The sequence below is a fragment of the Saccopteryx leptura genome, chromosome 3 (genome assembly GCF_036850995.1).
Source record: "Saccopteryx leptura isolate mSacLep1 chromosome 3, mSacLep1_pri_phased_curated, whole genome shotgun sequence".
NCBI lineage: Eukaryota > Metazoa > Chordata > Mammalia > Chiroptera > Emballonuridae > Saccopteryx > Saccopteryx leptura.
In genome coordinates, this window is record NC_089505.1 from 185918643 (window position 1) to 185941163 (window position 22521).

The following is a 22521-nucleotide window of genomic DNA, read 5'->3' on the forward strand; positions in this document are numbered from 1 at the left end:
CTATCTTTTGTTTTTATTTGATTGTATTCCATACATCTTTCCTCTGTTGCTATCTTTTTTATCTCATGTGCTTCTGTGGTGGTTTTTTCAATGGTGGTTACCTTTGAGTAATGAAAAGGGTCCCTACCCTGTTCATTGTAGCGAACTATTTTGTGAGTACTTTTGCACTCCATCATCCTTTCCTACTGTTAATCTCCATCTTCTCCCCCCCTTCCTTTTTGTTGTTGTCACAGTTTAAATTTGGTTTTATTGTGTTCTTCTTGGAGCTTTTACTTGTGGCTCTGTTTTTTTTTTGTTCTTTGTATCTGATTGGAGAACTCCCTTTAGTAATTCCTGGAGTGGGGGTTTTCTGATGATAAATTCCCTCATCTTTTCTGTATCTGTGAATGTTTTTATTTCTCCTTCATATTTGAAGGATAGCTTTGATGGGTATAGTATTCGTGACTGAAAGTTCCTCTCTTTCAGGACTTTAAATATTGGGGTCCACTCTCTTCTAGCTTGTAGAGTTTCTGCTGAGAAATCTGATGATAATCTAATGGGCCTTCCTTTATATGTTGTATTCTTCTTTTCCCTGGCTGCCTTGAGAATTTTTTCTTTGCTGTTGGTTTGTGTCAATTTCATTATGATATGCCTTGGAGTAGGTTTGTTGGGGTTAAGAAAACTTGGAGTTCTGTTTGCTTCTTGAACTTGAGGCTTTAGTTCTTTCCACAGGCTTGGGAAGTTCTCATCTATTATTTGTTTGAGTATGTTCTCCATTCCATTTTCTCTCTCTTCTCCCTCTGATATACCTATTATTCTTATGTTATTCTTTTTGATGGAGTCAGATAATTCTTGTAGGGCTATCTCATTTTTTTAAATTTTTGAGTCTCTTTCTTCTTCTCTCTGTTGTGCCTCAAGTTGCTTGTCTTCTATTTCACTAATCCTCTCTTCTATCTGACCTGTTCTATTAGCTAAGCTTGTTACTTCATTTTTCAGCTTGTGAATTGAGTTTTTCATCTCTGTTTGATTTGTTTTTATAGTTTCAATTTCCTTGGACATATATTCTTTGTGTTCATTGAGTTTTCTGAGCTCCCTAAATTGCCTTTCTGTGTTTTCTTATATATCTCGGAGGATTTTTAGGATTTCTATCTTGAATTCTCTGTCATTTAGCTCCAAGGTTTCCAATATATTAAATTTTTTCTCCATAGATTTTTCCTCATCTAGCTGTGTTACCTCTCTTTCTTTTGTATCCATGATATTCGATTTTCTCTTCCTTAATGGCATCTGAGTGTGGTTTTGTTGATAGTATTAATGAGATTTAATAAAGAATAAAAAGTTAAAAAAATAAAAAATCGAAGAGTTGTTTTTTTAAAAAAAAATTAATAATGAAATAAAGAAAAATAAAATAAAATAAAAATTTAAAAAAAGGAAATTATTCCCCCCCTCCTTTTTTTCTCTCCTCTCCTCTCCCCTCTTTCTTGAGAAAACTTGTGGTGAACTGTGAATTATAACAAACAATGCCTGTAATGGAGGGCCTGAATTGGGGAAAAGTAATAAAGGGGCAAAAAAAAGAAAAAAGAAGGGGGTATGGACCCACAAAAAGAAAATAAGGAAAAAATTTGGGTCAAGAATAAAATGATTTGCTTTTAGGTGTTGGTTGACTAAGAGTTATGATGAGAGGAATAAGAGGAAAACAGAAAAATGGGGGGACAAATTGAAAAATTACTATTGTATTTAGTGGAACAAAAACTAGATAAAATGGAGAGCCAGGGATGGGAGCACTGCTAGTCAGTTAAAAAGGTGAAGTAAAAACCCCCCCAAATGCCACAAACATAAGTTTGGGTCCCAGATAAGATAATTTGTTTGTTATTGAGGTTTGAACGAGAGGAGATGTAAAGGAGAAAGGAAGAAACTAATATAGAGGGATAAAAGAAGGAGAGAGAGAGAAAGAAAGAGGGAACCACTAAAAGAAGAAAAAAGAAAAAAGAGGAGAGAGAGAGAGTTAAGGGTTTTAGAGTGCAACCCTCATATAGAGAAAGGAAGAGGAGAGAAAAGATAATGGGAGATGTAACACTTATGGGTAGTGTAGTTCAAGGAGAGGAGAGAGTAAGACCGGCAGAGAGTTAATCGGCCAAATTGGAGGAGGAAAAAAAAAATATCAAGAATGAAGATAAGAGAAACAAACGAACAAATATAATAAAATGGGATAGTTTATAAAGTCTGCAGATTATTCTTGATTTTGAGAGGTTATCTTCTTGCTTTTTCTTTTCTCTCCCTCTTCCTGGTCGGTGACTCTGTACCCCGGGTTCTGCCCCTTTGGCACACTCAGGTAGAGGTTTGCAGTTGATAAGTCTTTATGGCGATATCATGTATTGTGCTTTAGTCTCTTTGGCAGTCGAGGCTCATTAGCATTTATAGGCTCCGACAGTGAGAGAGTCTGTGTTCCTGGAGCCTTTCTCCTAGTCTTTCCTTCCTCAATTAGTAGCCTGATAATCCAGCTATGGGGTTGCTGCTGCCTCTGCCTGGATAGTAAGAGGCTCAAAGAGCTGGCAACTCCCCACTCTATTTCCACTCAGCACAGGGCTCTGGGTAAGGCTCAGTCAGTCAGAGCTGCTAGCATAATCAGGCGGGCTTTCCACCCACTCAAAGACCTCTGGCTCTGCCACTCTGTCCGGTAACACAGGCAGGCGCCCACTTCCGGGGTGCTTGGAGGAAACTCTCGCTCAATATCTGCGCGCGCAGACCAGGATATCCGGCCAGCAGTCTCACGCTCTGAGTGAAACCCCCAACCGCATGGGAAAGTTGCAGCGTTGGAATTGGCTCTCGCTCTGTCTCCATGCACGGCTTTTGCAAGGCGCTGGGGCGGCCCGAGATTCCGCTTTGGCCCACACAAAGGCCCCTGACTCTGCCCCTCTTTGTGATAACACGGGCGCGCACTGCCTAGGCACTTGGAGGCATCTCTCACTCACTATCTGCGTGCGCAGACCAGGATATGAGGCCGACCGCATTTCCCCCTGAGTGAATCCCCTACCAGCATGGAAAAGTTCCACTGTTGGAATTAGTTCTCGCTCCCTCCTGTGCGCGGCTTTCCCAGGGCACTGGGGCTGCCCAGAGCTTCCGCTTTCAGCCCACAGAAAGGCCTCTGACTCTGCCTCTCTGTGGGGTACCATGGGCACCCACTCCCTGGGCTTAGGAAGAAATATCTCACCCACTATCTGCGCACTGATCAGGAGATCGGGTAAAATGGCTGCCCCGCCTGTCTTTCTTTGTCTGGCTTTGGTGCGAGTGTTAGCTTGTATTGCCCGGGTTGCCACAGGATCAGTTTTTCCTTGGCTTGGATCTCCGTGCCACAGCCTGGTTCGGCCGTTTGTGCTGCGGCCTGGATCTATTCACCCCCTTTGCCCGCCTCAGTTTCTATATTCACGGATCCCAGAGAAAGCCGCCCTGTTTAGGTTAGTGAGGAAGGGGGAGCATTTCTTACTTCCTAATTCCTTCGGGGTTTGGTTATATATTTAGCCAATTTTTCACTCGATCATACCTTTGGGTGTATTGCGAAACATCTGGAGGCTCCAAGGATAGGTTTTTCTGTTTCTGGTTGAAGATCTTGTTGAGTTTTAGGGGAGATTTATCAGTATCGCTTCCTACCCCGCCAGTACTCTGACGTCATCTCTAAACAAGAATTTTTAAGGCTGAATTTTGCATGGAGGATTGAAAGAAAAAGCAAAATGATTTCCATTTGACACCAAATACTTTTAAACTAAAACAATTCGGAGAGAAATAGTAATTCCTAAGTAGAAAAAAGAAAAAGAAAACAATACTAAGCAAATCATTCTCAAACCAATGAGAGGCAAAATTTTAAAAACAAAGAACCAACTATGTATCTAACAGAAAAGCTCATTATTGGTTGTCAAGTATCCATGATTTGCCTGACCAGGCAGTGGTGCAGTGGATGGAGCATCGGACTGCGATGCAGAGGACCCAGGTTCGTTACCCCGAGATCGCCAGTTTGAGCGCAAGCTCATCAGGTTTGAGCAAAGCTCACCAGCTTGGACCCAAGGTCTCAGGCTTGAGCAAGGGGTTACTTGGTCTGCTGCAGCCCCACGGTCAAGGTACGTATGAGAAAGCAATCAATGAACAACTAAGGTGTCAAAATGAAAAACTGATTATTGATGCTTCTCATCTCTCTCCATTCTTGTCTCTGTCCCTATCTATCCCTCTCTCTGACTCTTGCTCTGTCCTGTAAAAAAAAAAAAAAAAAAAAAAAAAAAAAAAAATCTATGACTTTATCACATATCCATGTTGCCTTATTTAGAAATCTGAATTTAATAAAGAAATACTTAATATCTTATGGAAAATTAAACTTTCATTTTTTGCCTAGCTTCTCTGCTAAACATTATGATCATGCAGTTATTTTTATCTCTAGAACTGAACAAAAAGTTTCTGAAAATTTTGGTTTGGTATAAGCTTCAATTTTTTGCTGCTGGTAGGTTGTTTCTTACTTAACTTCCATCATATTACCACTTTACATTTACCACAGAAATTGTAATTCCTTAGCATCAAATTAAAGGCAATAATGCAGCCTCACCTTATGATAATTTTCTAGTTTTATTTATTATTAAACATATATTTGAATATATATTAACATTTCTAATATGTACATAAACATTTGAGTACTGTAGTGAAAATTATTTTCTAAAATGTTTGCCCACCATACAAAAACACACACACAGTCAATATTATTTTCTCATGACAGCCTCTTTGACAGAAAATCCCTCTTCCTCCAAGTTTTGCTAATTATAACTAAAGATTCTTGAGGTCTTCACTTTGAACAATATCTTTAAAGTGATTTCTTTTTCTTTTTTTATTGAGAGGCGGGGAGGCAGAGAGAGAGAGACTCCTGCTTGTGTCCCAAACAAGATCCACCCAGTAAGCTCCCTACCAGGTAATTCTCTGCCCAGCTGGTCACAGCTCCATTGCTCAGCAACTGAGCTATTTTATGCCTGAAGTAAGGCCATGCAGCCAGCCTCAATGCCTGGGCCAATTTTGCTGAAACCATGGCTATGGGAGGGGAAGAGAGAAAGATAAAGAGGGGGGAGGGGGTAGGGGGGAGGGGGAAAAGCAGTTAGTTGCTTCTTCTGTGTGCCCTGACCAGGAACTGAACCTGGGACTTCAACATGTGGGGCTGACGCTCTACCACTTAGCCAACCGGCCAGGGAAGGTGATGATTTCTTATCTACAGATTCCCAGGCAGAAATACAGGCAGAGACACTGGTGGGGCCTAGCTATAAACTGATGACTTATAAGTTTTCATAACAATTACTAAGATACTCTAAGAATTTTAAAGTTTGTAACACTTAAAGTAAATAATACAAATAATAAAAGAGTTGTGAATATACAGTGGCCTCAGAAAAGAGTGTTTTAAAAATTTTGTTGAAAAATATAGTTTATCTAATAAAACTATTGGTACTATATACAACACAAATTTTGAGAAACAGTGTTATATTCAGTTTTTTGCTCAAACATCATTTCTATAATGTACAAGACAGTTGTTCATTCTCTACCTGAACCTTACAACTGGCGGGAATGTTTAGCAGTTCATAAGGTAAATCGATCCATGTGTGAACAACTCTGTTAGAAAGCTCCACTTCCTTCTCAGCAACCATGATATCATTAATGCTGTTTATCAAATATTTCTAGCTCTTTACCTTCTAAGCATCTGGTAGGATTGCATTTTCAAGCCCCTTTGTGGTTGAGTGGTCCATTTGACTAGTTCTGGTCAATGATCTGCGAGCAGACATAACACGTACTACTTCTCGGCCACAGCATTTGTTAGTTCTACACCCTCCAGACTACTCTTTTCTTCTTTGCTACAGTGACAAGTGACACTCAACCAACCAGTCTTTGACTTAGAATGACAATCAGTAAAGCAGAGCATCTAACTGTCCTGAAGAGGACTTGTAGTTTGAGTGAAAAATGAACTTCTATTATATTAAGCCATGAGATGTTAGGGTTCTTTGTTATTGTAGAATAACTTAGTTAATACTGGCCAATTTGCTAGCCCTGCATTATATTTACTTAAGTAACAGTCTTACCTGTTCTATGAACATGATTATTGTGCCAAGATAGCTTCTGCACCATAGATCTAAGTCACAAATTATAAAGTCAAGGACCTAGTGGCTTTTGACAGAGTAATGAAAAAGACAATGGCAGAAAAACATGAAAATAGTCATATATCTGTACTTAAGTAGATAAGGAGAATATCTATATACCCAATGATGCTTACATTGTTCATAGTAAGTCCACAATGGTGATCTTTAGACATTTTTTATTACAATTCTTCTAAATGCAACTTAAGTGGTTCCCCTAACTTTAATTTTCAATATTTAGTTGTTGAATTGTGCTTGTTAAATTGCTTTTCTAATTTAAAAAGGAAATTATATATCTTAGCAGTTAAAACACGGGGTTCAATATCAGATTAACATAAGAGCAAATTTTAATTTACCACGTAAGTAAGTAACCTACCATCTCTTGACCTTGGTTTTGTTATTTTATAAAACACTGGTGGTGGTAGTAGGGAGTAGTGAAGGGTAAGAAAGACCGTGGTGATAAAGGGAAAGTGGCAGATGGGGAGAATGGAAGTGACCTAAATGAATGTTTCCAGTCTAACATTCTGTGGAGAATAAGGATAGTCAAGGAAGTAAATAAATATAATTAATTTTCATTAGAAATAGCAAAGTAAACTTTTTTTAATAAACCGTGGACAAAGGAGTGGAAATTGATGCACAGCACAGCACAGGGTGATGTAGGTTAACCAGTGAGAGTTTATAGTATCATTATTTTCCTTTCCATTCCCTCAGCCAAGATAAATAAATAGGCAAATTAGTTCTAAGCCCCAGTCTTTCCACTGTGGGATAAAAGAAAGTAATTATTCTTGGAAACTTATCTTGGCCTAGGGATCAAGAACAGAGGGTGGTAACAGCTATAACTACCATAGCTTCTGAAAAGAAGAGAAAAATCTTACTTCCGACACCTTTGCAAACAGTGCTCTCATGGACAAATGTAGTGGTTCAAAAAGCTGCCGAAGCAGCCCGGGACATTTGCGAAGTGTATGGAGAAGGTGTCATAGGCGAGTCTACAGCACAGAAATGGTTTGCAAAGTTCAAAAATGGCGACTTTGACATCAATGACACGTGCCACAGCGGAAGCCCTTCTGAATTTGATGAAGAACTGGGAAATGCTCAAAAAGAATGCCACGGTCAACAAGAAGCTCTACATTGCCCAGCTACACTGCGTGAATGAGGTTATTCGACTGAAAAGACCTGATCGACATGGTCAAACCATACTCCTTCACGACAATGCTAGGCCCCATGTTGCACAAGTCGTCAAAGCTGCACTCCAAGAGCTCGAATGGGAGGTCCTTCAGCATCCGCTGTATTCTCTGGACCTTGCACCGACCAATTACCATCTTTTCCGCTCCCTGTCAAACCATATGAAGAGTGTTACCTTCAATAACAAAGAGGTCCTTAAAAACTGGCTCAACAACTTCTTTGACACCAGACCAGGCAATTTTTGGCGGAACGGCATCAACAAATTGGTCGAGAGGTGGGAAGAGATTGTAAACAGCAATGGTGAATATATAATTGATTAACTTATTGATATAATTATTGTTTTTTGTTTAAATAAAAGTCTTCAGTAAAAATGCTACGAACTTATTCCCCAACCTAATAGTTTCCTTTTTTTTTATTTTTTTTTAGTTTCTTAATCCTAAATGTTAATATACTATCAACAGTTAACAATTATTGAAAGCTCACTAAATACAAAGCACTTTTAAAATCACTTTATCCTTATCAATTCAATCACCACAATAATCCTATGAAGTAGATTCTATTATTAACTCCATTTTACAAATTACATTACTGAGAAAAAGAGAGCTGCCTCAATGTCACACAGTACATAGATGTAGAAGGTGAAGAATTTGATTTTTAGCAACCTGCTCGAGACATTCATGCTATGCTTTCTGAAATGTGGGGGGTGCATTATCAGACAGCCTACAGTGAAAAGACTCAAGGTCATACCTTTTGAACCTTTTTACTGGTCTTCATGGTTCCTACTAACTAAGGAGCTAGAATTTTTCTTCTCTAAAAACATAATTCATGTTTTTCTATATTGTGCCTATTATCTCTTGAATTACTCACTTTGAGTTCAGTTATCAAATATGAAAAAACAATCAAACCCAATTATCCAGAATCCCTTAAGAATGAGTCTTTCTGGAGGGCTAGATTCACCAGCTAGCTTACAATTAGTAATTCTAAATAAAAATCTTTCTGAAATGAGGATGTAGTTCTATGATCTTTCAAATCAAAAGTTTCTATAATTTTATAATTTCTCAAGAACTAATTTAATCACTGAGAAACATCAACAATCATACAATGTCCACATGGCCCTAGAATAACTGGCCATAAAATTTAGTTTGTATAAGAATTACCTAAGAGTTCTTATTGAAATGCAGATTTCCAGGCTTCATTCTAATCCTTGAATCAATAAGTCTAGGTGAGGCTTGGGAACATGAATTTGAACAAGCATCAATAATCATAATTTAAGTGGTCTTTCAGATTACACTTGGAAAATCAACATCCAATATAGATACAAAGATAAGACAAGTCTGTGTGTCTTTAATCATCTGTCCAATTGACCTCCACAGATTGGAGCAACATTTATGTCTAAAATCAAACTGATTCATAACTGAATAATTATTAACTAAAAATGACCTTTCCACCACTTTTCATCAAATATGACTGAAATCAAGAGAAAATATATGGTATGTCATTGCATATATTGAATTCCATTACCTGACCTCAACCTTAATATGTCATAACTCATTTCTCTTCATATGCTACTCAAATGTTCAACTAAGAATATTTCACTCTAGGGTGATAGCAAACTTTAATTGAATATTTTAATTTAGAAAATTCAGGTTGGGAGATTTTTCTCCCAACCTCTCCTTTTATTTATTTATTTTTATGACTATGAAAACAAAAAAGTTGAATTTTCTTTTCAGTTTCTCCTTGTTATGCAAAAGATAGGTCTTTCTGTTCACTTTCCATGAGAGTTGAACACATTGGGGAAAAATTGGGCACAGCCTATTACTTTTATAAACCCCAGTGACTGAGCCACAATGCACAAAAAGATGGCACATCTCAACATCTGCAGCATGATTAGATCAAGGAACAACAAATTAACTACAAATGGTTTTATAAGGAACAGGCAAATACATCATTGAGAAAGGAGAAAACTTGGTGCAATAATTGCTAATCAACATCTCCCTTTGGGCAAGCCACATTTTACCAAAGATATTTAGCAATGATTATAATATCTCTGCAACATCAATCAGTCATTTTTCACACACATTTATTAAATGCCCATTTGTATTTAAGTGTCACTTTTGGCAGTGCAGATAAACATAGTTGAATAAGACAAACAAGCTTCTTGATTTTGTTGAACCATAGTCTGGTGGAGAGAGAATAAGCAAGGAATAAGACAATATCAATAGTGACAAAGGCTGTAATTACTACTGATATTGAAATAATAAATACAAAATAGTCATATGCTGAAAATGACCAGAGGAAGGGCTCTTCTGTTAAGAAAATCTTGTCTAAGGAAGTGACACTTAACCTGAGACCAGCTGTGTCAAGGTTTAAAGAGGAACTTGACTGGGAAGAAAGCAACAACAGATTCAGTGGCTCTGCATCAAGAATGAACACAAGCACAGAAAGTGAGGCTGGAATGAAATACACAAGCAGAAATCTAATACAAAATAGAGTAAGGGGGACAGAAGCCAGGCCACATAAGGGTGAAGGCTTAGGTGAAGAATTTGGATATTATTTTAAATGTAATGGAGAGCCATATTGGGACATCTTAAGCAGAGGTATGGCCTAATCTGATTTGCAGTTTGCTCAACTGGCCTTTATTGGGTCTTAAGTCTAGTGATGTTTTTGTTTAAACATAAATCTCTTTCCAATCACCACAATAATCTGAGAGCCCCCTCAATTCAAAGTCATTGTCTACTGCTTGGTACCTGTATGAGGTAGACAGATAGAAAAAGACAGCCCTGTGTTTTGCAATTAACAGGCCATGTGACCTTGGAGAAATTCTTTACCCCACTCAGCCCTTGGTGATATCACTCAGTGTTCAGATGAGAACTAATGTCTTAATAGTAATTGTAAAGCACTCTGCAGAGAGATTAAAATATTAAAACAAATTCCCTCTGAGTGTAAGTTCAAATATGGAAGAAAATTCCTTCTCTTTAAAGAACTCAAATGATTTGATTATTGAGTTGTGTGCAAAGCGAACAAGAACTACTATTTTGTAACTAGGACATTCTTAACTCTGAATACAGCAGATGTGAACAGATGCAGAGAACAGACACAAGGGCAGAGATAGATTTGTGGCATTTTGAAAGCACTTTTCAATAAAATAAAGAATATGAGTCTACATAAAATGCCAAAAACTTTTAAAAGTTAAAAACATTTTTCAACTAAAAGGCAGTCAATAGCTGTCTATTTGAAAACTACAATGTGACTCTTTGGAATCTATAGATTTGTTCATTCATTTAAAAAAAAAAACATTCATTGAGACAGACACATTTCTAGGTGCTAAGAATATAGCTGTGAACAAAATAGACGCAAGTCCCTACTTTCTAGAAGTTAACATTTTAGTATTGCCAAATATTCTTAAGTGACCACATACCAATATCATGGACTATTAAAACCTCATTCCTAAATGCTAGTTTGCTACATGAAGAGACCCTGTCCTTTTAGAAGACAGGAGGAAGAGGCTGAAAAGAGAGAGAGATTTGACACTAGAAGTAGAAACAAGTCTGGTAAAACTAAAAAAGATAATAGGGATTGATGAGTAATTAACAAATATAGAATATGGATATATCTATTCTTCCTGCTTCTTTTAAGGTGGATTGTAAAATGATATTGAACTGTAGGGTTCACATCTGGCTTAGAAATTCAGCTTCAAACATCTGGACAAATTTTTAACTCTAAATCTTTGGTTTTCCTCATCTGCAAGATGTATTTAATGATGGATTGGGTTGTGTGATGTTTGCATTGATAGTGTATAATAAGTGCATAGCAATGGAATTGCCATACTGCAGAAACTTGATACACATTACTGTTCCTCTCTGCCAGCAAACATGTGACATGGTAGTTAAGTAACTTTTCACACTGGTGGGCTTGAAATCTCTCACTCACCAAGTAGCAAGAAGTAGAGGCAAAATGTTATCAAGTAAATTTAGTAGAAACTGAATTTCTTAGAGAAGAGAATCAAGAATGCATTGGAAGGACTAGAGAAATCTAGGAGAAAGGAAAGCAGAGAACATTCTACTTAGAGGATTATAATAATAAATATATATATATATATATATAGCTACTAGTTGTTTCCTATGCTAAGCAATTTATGTATCACAATAGTTAATGCTCACAAAACACCATTTTACAAATGAGAGAACTGAGGCCATATTGAAAGATTTTTTTTAAGTTTTAAATGCTAGAAATTAACAGAACCAGACCCCTACTGAAAGCAGCATACCCAGTAACCATTGATGCCATTCAGGAAAAGCCATTTGCAACCAAGGTTCTCACATATCCAGGGAATTCTTTCACCATCAGAAGTGACCCTTTTAAAAACTGACAAAGCGTCTTCCTCCAACTGAAATAATGGAAAACTTTCTAAAACCACATGACATAATATACTCTAGAGCTATCTATTACCAATAGTAGAAATCAATAATCAATAAAAGCAATCATGCTCAAAGTTGATTTCCCCTAAGACCACTCCTTCCTATGAGTTATTAAAGCATTCAATTATTTAATGTAATATTAAATATTGCATAAAAATAACCACTTGCACACTGCTAGAAACATCATATTTTAAAAATTAATACTTCATGGAGATTCCAAGATGGTGACACAGTAGGTGGATGTTCCAACTGCCACCTCCCAGGACCAAGTTGCATTACAACTTAATTTAAGAACAATTATCTTGAAAAACCAACTTTGGACTAAACTAAGAGAAGTCTATAACCAAGGATTACAGAAGAAGCCATACTGAGACTGGTAGGAAGGGCAGAGATGTGGAAAGGGCCACCCACTCCCTGGAGCAAGCAGCGGCTAAGGGTCCGGAAGGACTCTCACTGTAGGAACAGTCACCCTGAGAGGTGTGAGTACTCAGCCTCAGACCCAGAGCCCCAGCCTAAAGTCTCAGAAACTACAAGAGGCACCCACACAGCATTTGGAGGTGAAAAGAACTGAGTTTCTGTTTGCAAGAAAGAGATGGAGATCTCAGAGATGCAGATCTTTAAGATGCAGGTTCCATCTAAAATTTATTCACAGCCACTTACCAGGGCCTCTGTTGGAGGGAAAGCTGAGAGGACTAGAGTTGTGTGAGGAAAGTATAAAGTTGGAGGCCCAGGGAGAGACAATGTGGGGATGGCTACCAGAACCCCAGTGCTGACTCATTCTCTAATAATGCAGTCGCCATCTTTCCTGGGTGGAGCAGTCTCCTCTGAGAGGCACCAGCCAGGGGTTAAAACAACGGCTCTGCCCTTGGGAGTCTCTTCTTCCCCAATCATAGAAACTGGGTCCTGTGGAGAAGCCAGAAGCAAGGGGCACATCATTGACTCATTTTTCTGGTATTGAAGCTGCAACTTTCCCCCACATGCTCCTGAGTTTAAGACTGGTGGTCCACCTCACAGCAGACTCAGTAGAAACTGTCCAGACTGCAGGGAGTCTACACCTCTACACCTCTGGGTTTCAGAGGCCACACCCAAGAGACTCCTGGTGTCACACCCTCCTGAGGTCTGTGAAAACAGGCTGGACAGACTGACACCTGCGGCTGAGGGGCAGAACAACACCTACCACCCTTCTTAATTCCTGAGTTGCTGCAGGCTCTACACTCTAGCAGAGGTTTTCTCAGTGGCCAAACCCAATAAGCAGCCAGCAAACAGAGGCTGCAGGAGGTGGGATTCAGAGAAGCTTGGCCTTTTAAGCAAACTTTCACCCAGGCTCAGTGTGGGTAAAAGCCATCCTAGGTGTGCAGCTTGGTATTTCCATGAGCACCTGGGGACAGCAGAGGCAGCCATAACTCTGGATTGCTTGTAGCTGTAAGAAGATTGCTGAGGGCCAGTCATGTACAGTGTCACCCACTGGTTTATGCCAGACTCTTCCCAGGGAGGCCCAAGGCTGGCACATCCTATGTCCAGCTATGGAGCACATCAGTTCAGGACCTAACAACCCTTGATATAGTGGTATACTATGGAAGGGCTCTTCACATCTGGCCCAGCTGAGGTGAGTTTCCCTGTCTGTGATCAGCACTGGCACAGTGGCTCAGGTGCATTGGATAGGGTGGAGCTTCGCAGTCAGCCAGCCTGGGAATTGGAAATCCTGCCCTGCTGGGCTAGATTCCAAACAGGGAAGGGAGAGAGGCTTGGAGCAAGAACATTTAACTTATGGGTACCTGTCAACCTAGTGTTGGATCTGGCTGAGAGGCGTAGCCACAATGGGGAAGGCAGGCAACAGTCAGCCCCAGAAGAGGACTTTCTCAGTCTTCCTTCCTGAGACCAGGGTCTCACCAGCTGTAAGACTTCTGCAGAGGGGACCATTGCCCTTCACAATCTGAACCTGCTGCTCACCTTCTTGGGGAGAAATAAAATTTGAGTATCCAGTAGTGACTGAGGGACTAGGCTATGGAGTAGGGGCCACATTACCCATACTGAGCTCCTGACCAAGAGACCCCTTAAGTAGGAGGTCCCACTATTGTTATATTCCCAACCTTAGCTGCTCTAACCCACCAAGTGTGCAACCTGTAGAGATGTTGGTTGGGTGAGGCCTGTCCAAGCCCACACTACAGTCTTCCCGCAGAAGATTCTGTCAAAGACTAGGCAGCTACAACATGAGGAGAAACAGGTGAAAGAGACAAATCTTATGGAGCTTGGGGCTTTTACAGAGCTGCTATTATCTCTAAGCAGGAGGAAGCTGTTCCTTATACACAGGTTGCCCCTCCCACACTACCCAGGCACAGAAAAAGCAGATACAAACAGCAAAAAGAGCAGTAGCTGCAGACAAGTAGCCCAAAGCATATTACAAACAACAGATGGTGCCAACCTAAAATGATCTAGAACCAATACAACTGGTAGTGGGAGGCAGACAGCACCAACTCTAATCTCAGCTAGCTACACAAGCAGCATGTGCAAAAAAGGAGTCTAGCAAGCACCAGATACTGTGGGAAATAAATAGGCCCAATAGGACAGTCATTGTACAGTGTGTAATAAATGATCAAGGTAAATGTTTAGAGCAGCAGTTCTCAACCTGTGGGTCATGACTCCAGCGGGGGTTGAACAACCAAAACACAGGGGTCACCTAAAGCCATCGGAAAATACATATTTCCGATGGCTTTAGCTGCTGAGAAGCCACACTACCGTCTGCAGCAGTGCTATTCAGCTTGAACGCACGCTGTTATGGACTCGTCCATAGCAGCGCATTACATGTGTCCGGCGCTTGCTGACATCATCAGTGGGCGGGTGCAGCAAGTGCCGGAGGACAGAAGCCTAGGAGGTGGAGAGGCAAGAGGCGGAGAGCCAAGAGAGCCTGCGAGACAGCCTGCTGGTGTAAAAAAGGTTAATAATGTAAAAACAGTACACACACCATACACACAATACTGTGTAAGTGTAAGGTGCTTTGTGTGTAATCATTACACAGTTCACAAAGCAGCTTACACTTACACAAAGCACCATACATTTACACAGTGTGAACTACATCGGTATTACACTATAAGAGACCACGATAAGATGTAGTTCACACTGTTCCCCAATGTATAATTATCTCCCATATCTCCCACTATTTTTCCATATTCTGAATGAGGAAACTGCTGAAATAAGCGGTTTATGGCATTGAATCCACCTCCTATTAATTTCATTGGGAGTGCGGCGGATTTTGTGGAATAAAGCTCCCGAAAATCTCAGGTTACCACACAATCCGCCGCAGCCTCCTTTTGATTTCAATAAGAGGTGGAGAAATGACAGTTTCCGACACATTTCTTCCTCTCCTATTCAAGTCAATGGGAGGCTGCAGCAGATTCTGCTCAAATACAGAGCATGTTGCTTAATTTTTTTCACACTAGAACTTTTCCTAGAGCAGAAAAATTTCAAAGGTGGAATCCACCACCCCCAATAGACTGAAAGAGGCCTCACATTGAGGAATCTGCTGTGCGGATTCTGCAGTGTAAAAGATCTGCCTCCTATAGAAGTCTGGCTCAATGTCATGTTCCTCAAAGAAGGCAGATAATGTAGGAAACATGTAAATTTTATTTTTATCCAATTTATTTTTCCAAAGCTGAAGTTTCATTTGGAATGATTTAATTTTTTTCAGACAAATTGAGGCACGTTGCATTTGGTCCTTGTAGTGATAAATTTAAGTCATTCAAGATGACAAAGATATCCACCAAGTAAGCTATTTTCTGCAGCTCAGTTTTATCGCTAAAAAGTGCTTCTAATTGCGGTCTTGCTTTCTGATTAAAAAATGTTTTCAGTTCATCACAAAGCTCAAAGATACATTTTAAAACTTTTCCTCTTGACAACCATCTGACTTCAGTGTGAAATAACAGAGCATTGTTTGGCGCATTTAGCTCATTGCACAGTTGCCAAAACAGCCAACTGTTTAAGGCACTCGACTTCTGTGAAAGAACATTTGCACATGCTTGCAGACAAAATTTCATCATACTTTCATAATCTACCTGACACCCTATTTGCACTTGCCAGAAGTCCATTCACAGTGAAAGTTGAAAATGTTCTGGAGACAGCCCAAGAAGAGTTCACTAACCTAATTAACAATGATGCAGCAAGAACAGATTTCTCTACGATGCCACTGACAAAATTCTGGATTAAGTGTTTACAGTTATATTCTATTCTGTCTGAGACTGTGCTGAGTGTTCTTCTTCCTTTTCCAACAACATATCTTTGCGAAACAGAGTTTTCCTGCTTGCTGGTAATCAAGTCTAAATACCAAAGTAAACTTGTTGTGGAAAATGATCTTTGCTGTGCCCTTGCAAAGACTGCCCCAAGAATTTCTGAATTGGTAAGCAAGAAGCAACCACAACCATCTCACTGAATTTGGCAGCATACTGTTGCAAAATATTGCACTGTTGTTTACTGTTATATTACTACTGTTGTTATATTTAAACCCATGCTATGCCATGGTGAAATGTTATTTATTTGGAATTGTTGTTATATTTAAACCCATGCTATGCCATGGTGAAATGTTATTTATTGGAATTAGTAATAAATATTTCTCAATATATAATTAAATATTGTTTTGTGATTAATCACTATGTTTAAATTATGTTTGATTTGTAGCAATGAGAATACATAATGCATATCAGATATTTACATTCCAAATCATAACTGTAGCAAAATTACAGTTATGAAATAGCCACCAAAATTATTTTTTGGTTTGGAGTTACCGCAACATGAGGAACTGTATTGCGGGGTGATGGCATTAGAAAGGTTGAGAACCACTGGTTTAGAGCCAGCCAGCCTAAAGGAATAACCATACCCACTAAAGGACCAACTGAATTCAATACTCACATACAAAAGAAAAAAAATAGTACCCTTAAGAAGCATTCATAGAAAAAAGAACACAGGTGACCTGGAGGTCAGTTCCACTGAGCCCATCTTCCTCATAAAGACACCACAAAAATTTCAAAGTCAGACAATGCTACCTAAAACATAGTCAAGATGGGCAGACATCTATAAATGTGAACCAAATGAATCAACAAAAGAAATCCCCAGAAAAAAACCTAAATGAAATGGAGGTAACCAAACGACCAGATACAGAGTTTAAAATAATGATTTTTAGGATGCTTAAGGATCTTAGAGCAAAAGTGGATGGTCATAAAGAGAACCTAAAAAAAGAGATAGCATCAAAAAGGATATCGAAATCATAAAAAAGAACCAGTCAGAAATGACAAACACAATATAAGAAATGAAGATTGCACTAGAAGGAATCAACAGCAGGCTGGATGAAGCAGAGGATCGTATCAGCAATTTAAAAAACAAGATAAACAGAAGCACATAATCAGAGCAGAAAAACAAAAAAGGTGCAAAAAGACTGGAGAAACTCTAAGAGAACTCTGTGATAACATGATGAGAAATGAGATCTGCATCAAAGGGGTTCCTTAAGGAAAAGAGAATGAACAAGGGATAGAGAACTGGTTTGAATCATAGCTGAAAATTTCCCTAAAATGATGAACAAATAGTCAAACAAGTTCAAGCACAGAGAGTCCCATTAAAGAGGAACCAAAGGAGGCCACACCAAGACACATGTTAATTAAAGTGCTAAAGTTAATAGACAAAGAAAAAATACTAAAAGTGGCAAGAGAAAGGCAATTCATAGCTACACAGGTGCCCCCAAAATGCTGACATATGACTTCTCAACAGAAACATTTGAGGCCAGAAGCTAGGAGGGATGGACAAGAAATATTCAAAGGGATGCAAAACAAGAACCTACAACCAAGACTACTTTATCCAGTAAGGTTATCATTTAAAATTGAGAAGAAATAAAAAGCTTCCCAGACCAAAAAAAAAAGAACACCTCAAGGAATTTATTACAATCAAACCAGTACTTCAAGAAGTTATAAGGAGCCTGCTGTGAAAAGAGAAAAGGGGAAATAAGAAATTGAGAAAAAGAGAATTGTAGATTTAAAGAATAAAATGACAATAAATAAGTACATAACAATAATAACCTTAAATGTAAATAGATTAAATGCTTCATTCAAAAGACATAGGGTAGTGGCATGGATAAGAAAACAAGACCCACACATATGCTGTCTACAAGAGACCCACCTCAGAACAAAAGATACACATAGACTGAAAGTGAAGGGATAGAAAAAGTATTTCATGCAAATGGAAATGAAAAAAAGCTGGGGTACCAATAATTATATATGAAAAAATAGACTTTAAAACAAAGGCTATTGTAAGAAATAAAAAAGGTCACTACATAATGATAAAAGGTGCAATCCAACAGGAGAATAACCATTATAAATATTTATATACCTAATATAGGAACACCTAAATCTATAAATCAGATTTTAATGAACATAAAGGGTGAGATCAACAGAAATGCTATAATAGTAGGGGATTTTAATACCCCTATAACACAATGGATAGATCTTCCAGACAGAAAATTAACAAAGAAACAGCGGCCTTAAATGACATACAAGATCAGCTGGATTTAATTGATATCTTCAGCATCTTTCACCACAAAGCAGCAGAATATACATTCTTTTCAAGTGCTCATGGTATGTTCTTTAGGATAGATCATTTGTTAGTACACAAAACAAGTCTCAATAAACTTAAGAAAATTGAAATCATATCAAGTATCTTCTCTGATCACAATGCCATGAAACCAGAAATCAACTATAATAGAAAAACTGAAAAACATTTTAACATTTGGAGGCTAAATAATATGTTATTAAATAATAAATTATTTAACAATGAGAGCAAGGAAGAAATAAAAAATTTACTTGAAAAAATGAAAATGAATATACAACAACTTAAAATTTATGAGACACAGCAAATGCAGTCTTGAGAAGGAAGTTCATAGCATTACAGGCATACCTTAAGAAGCAAGAAAAAGCTCAAATAAACAACTTAATCCTGAATCTAAAAGAAATAGAAAAAGTACAACTAAGCCCAGCATAAATACAGAAAAGAAAATAATGACAATCAGAATGTAAATAAATTACATAAAGGCTAAAAAATAATACAAAAGATCAATGAAAATAAGAGCTGGTTCTTTGAAAAAAATAAACAAGATTGACAAACATTTAACCAGACTCATCGAAAAAAAGAAAAGAGTCAAATATATAAAATTAGAAATGAAAGTGAAGAAGTAACAACTCACCTCACAGAAATATAAAGAATTGTAAGAAAATATAATAAGTATCTATATTCCAAAAAATTGGACAACTTAGGTGAAATGACTAATTTCCTAGGAACATTATTCTTCCAAAACTCAATCTGAAAGAATCAGAACATCTAAACAGACTGACTACAACAAATAAAATTGATAGTTATCAAAAACTCCCAGCAAACAAAAATCCTGGACCAGATGTCTTCACAGGTGAATTCTACGAAACATTCAAAGAAGAACTAACACCTGTCCTTCTCAAGCTATTTCAAAAAATTTAAAGTGAGGGAAGACTTCCATGCTCCTTTTATGAGGCAAGCCATAATTCTGATTCCAAAACCAGGCAAAGACAATAAAAGAAAGGAAACTATAGGCCAATATCTCTGATGAACATAGATGCTAAAATTATCAACAAAATATTAGCAAACTGAATCCATCAACACATTAAAAAAATCATACATTATGATCAAGTGGGATTTATTCTGTGTAGGCAAGACTGGTATAACATTCACATATTAATAAATGTGATTCATCACAAAAACAAAAGAAAGGATAAAAATCAAATGATTATATCAATAGATGCAGAAAAAGCATTTTATATAATCCAGCACCCATTTATGATCAAAACTCTAAGCAAAGTGGGAATATAGGGAACATACCTCAACATGATAAAGGCCATCTATGACAAACCCACAGCCAACATCATACTCAATGGGCAAAAATTAAAAACAGAAACAAGGCAGGGGTGCCCCCTTTCACCACTCTTATTCAACAATGTTCTAGAAGTCCCAGCCACAGCAATCAGACAAGAAGAAGAAATAAAAGGTATCCAAATTGGAAAAATAACTATTATTATTTGCCAATGACATGATACTGAACATAGAAAACCCTAAACTCTCAGTCAGAAAACTACTAGATCCGATAAATGAACTAGGCAAGGTGGCAAGGTATAAAATTTCATATTCAGAAATCGGTGGCTTTTTTATTTTTTCATGGACTTCTTCACCAACAGTGTCTTTATTTTTTTATTGATTTTAATTTATTATGTTTACATAGATTCTAGTGTTGCCCGAATGCATCCCCCCTCTCCCGTATTCTTCTCAAAACCTCCCTTGCTCCCTTCCCCATAGTGCCCTGCCCCCTTCCCTTCAGATTTATCCCCTCCTATCATCTCCTTTCCCTCTGTCCTCTTTTCCTCTGGTCCCTTTGATCTCTCCTCTGTCTCAATTCCATTTCTCACTTCACATTGTTCATTTAATTCTTCAAATGAGTGAGGTCATATGATATTTTTCTTTTTCTGCCTGGCTTATTTCACTTAAAATAATAGTTTCCAGGTCCATCCATGTTGTCGCAAAAGGTAAGATTTCCTTCTTTTTCATGGCCCCATATATGTATGTACCACTGCTTTTTAATCCACTCGTCCACTGACAAACACTTGGGCTGTTTCCAGATCTTGGCTATTATGAACAATGCTGCCATAAACATGGGGGTGCATTTCTCCTTTTGAAATAATGCTATGGTGTTCTTGGGATATATTTCTAAAAGTAGAATAGCTGGGTCAAAAGGCAGTTTGATTTTTAATTTTTTGAGGAATCTCCATACTGTTTTCCACAGTGGCTGCACCAGTCTGCATTCCCACCAGCAGTGCAGGAGGGTTCCCTTTTCTCTACAGCCTCACCAGCACTTATTCTGTGTTGTTTTGTTGATGAGCACCATTCTGACTTGGGTGTGGTGATATCTCATTGTGGTTTTAATTTGAATTTCTCTAATGATTGTGATGTTGAGCATTTTCTCATATGCCTATTGGCCATCTGTATGTCTTCTTTGGAGAAGTGTCTATTCATTTCTCTTGCCCATTTTTTGATTGGATTTTTTGTCTTTCTGGTGCTGAGTTTTATAAGTTCTTTATAAATTTTGGTTATTAATGCATTATCAGATGTATTGTCGAATATGTTCTCCCATTGTGTACTTTGTCTTTTTATTCTGTTCTTATTGCCCTTAGCTGTGCAAAACCTTTTCAGTTTGATATAGAGAAATCTGTGGCTTTTGTACACCAACAATAAACTGTCTGATAGAGAAATTAAGGAAACAACCCCCTTCAATCTGGCAATAAAAATAAAATAAAATAAAGTATCTAGGAGTAAATTTAACCAAGGAGGTAAAAGACTATATTTGAAAAATTATAAAACATTGAAAAAAAGATATCAAGGAAGATACAAACAAGTGGAAGCATATACCGTGCTCAAGGATAGGAAGAATAAACATCATTAAAATGTCTATATTACCCAAAGCAGTCTATAAATTTAATACAATTCCTATTAAAATACCAATGGCACTCTTCAAAGATATAGAACAAATAAAAAGAAACCAAAAAAGGACATGAATAGCCTCAGCAATCTTGAAAATGAAGAAGAAAGTGAGAGGTATCACACTTCCTGATATCAAGTTATACTACAAGGCCATTGTACTCAAAACAGCCTGGTACTGGCATAAGAACAGGCATACTGATCAATGAAACAGAACAGAGAACCTAGAAATAAATCCACACCTTTATGGTCAATTGATATTTGACAAAGGAGGTAAGAGTATACAATAAAGACAGTCTCTTTAATAAATGGTGTTGGGAAAATTGGACAGGTACATGCAAAACCAAACTAGACCACCAACTTATACCATTCACAAAAATAAACTAAAAATGGATGAAAACTTAAATGTAAGTCGTGAAGCCATAAACATCTAGAAAGAAAACAACAGGCAATAAACTCTACGATATCTCTTGTAGCAATACTTTCGCTGATTTATCTCCATGGGCAAGTTAAAGAAAGGACAAGATAAACAAATGGGACTATATAAAACTAAAAAGCTTTTGCACAGCTAAAGACAACATGAACAACAACAACAACAAAAACACAACCCACACAATGGTAGAACATATTTGCCAATATGTCTGATAAGAGATTAATAACCAAAATTTATAAAGAACTTCTAAAACCCAACAGTAGGAAGGTAAACAATCCAATTTAAAAAAATGGGCAAAAGAACTGAATAGGCACTTCTCCAAAGAGGACATACAGATGGCCAAAAGGTATGTGAAAAATATTCAACATCACTAATCATCAGAGAAATGCAAGTTAAACCACAATGAGATACCTACCACTGCACACCTGTCAGAATGGCGCTCATTAACAAATCAACACACAATAAGTGCTGGCGAGGATGTGAAAAAAAGGGAACCCTCCTGCACTGCTGGTGGGAATGCAGACTTGTGCAGCCACTGTGGAGAACGGTATGGAGTTTCCTCAAAAAATTAAAAATGGAACTGCCTTTTGACCCAGCTATCTCACTATTAGGAATATATCCCAAGAATACCAAATCACTGATTCAAAAGAAGACATGCACTCCCATGTTGATTGCAGCATTGTTTACAATAACCAAGATCTGGAAACAGCCCAAGTGTTCATCAGTGGACAAGTGGGTTAAAAAGCTGTGGTACATATACACAATGGAATACTACTTAGCTTTGACAAAGAAGGAAATCTTACCTTTTGCGATGGCATGGTTGGACCTGGAGATT

The 22521-nt window shown here is 38.0% G+C and overlaps 1 protein-coding gene and 1 pseudogene across 1 annotated transcript in view; one reads left to right on the forward strand and one right to left on the reverse strand.

Annotated features, from left to right (window-relative positions):
• The window catches only part of LOC136398384 (uncharacterized), a 212904-nt gene that overhangs the window by 66238 nt on the left and 124145 nt on the right, over positions 1-22521 (reverse strand). The window lies entirely within an intron of this gene.
• The window catches only part of LOC136397322 (presenilin-associated rhomboid-like protein, mitochondrial pseudogene), a 45948-nt pseudogene continuing 30571 nt past the window's right edge, over positions 7145-22521 (forward strand).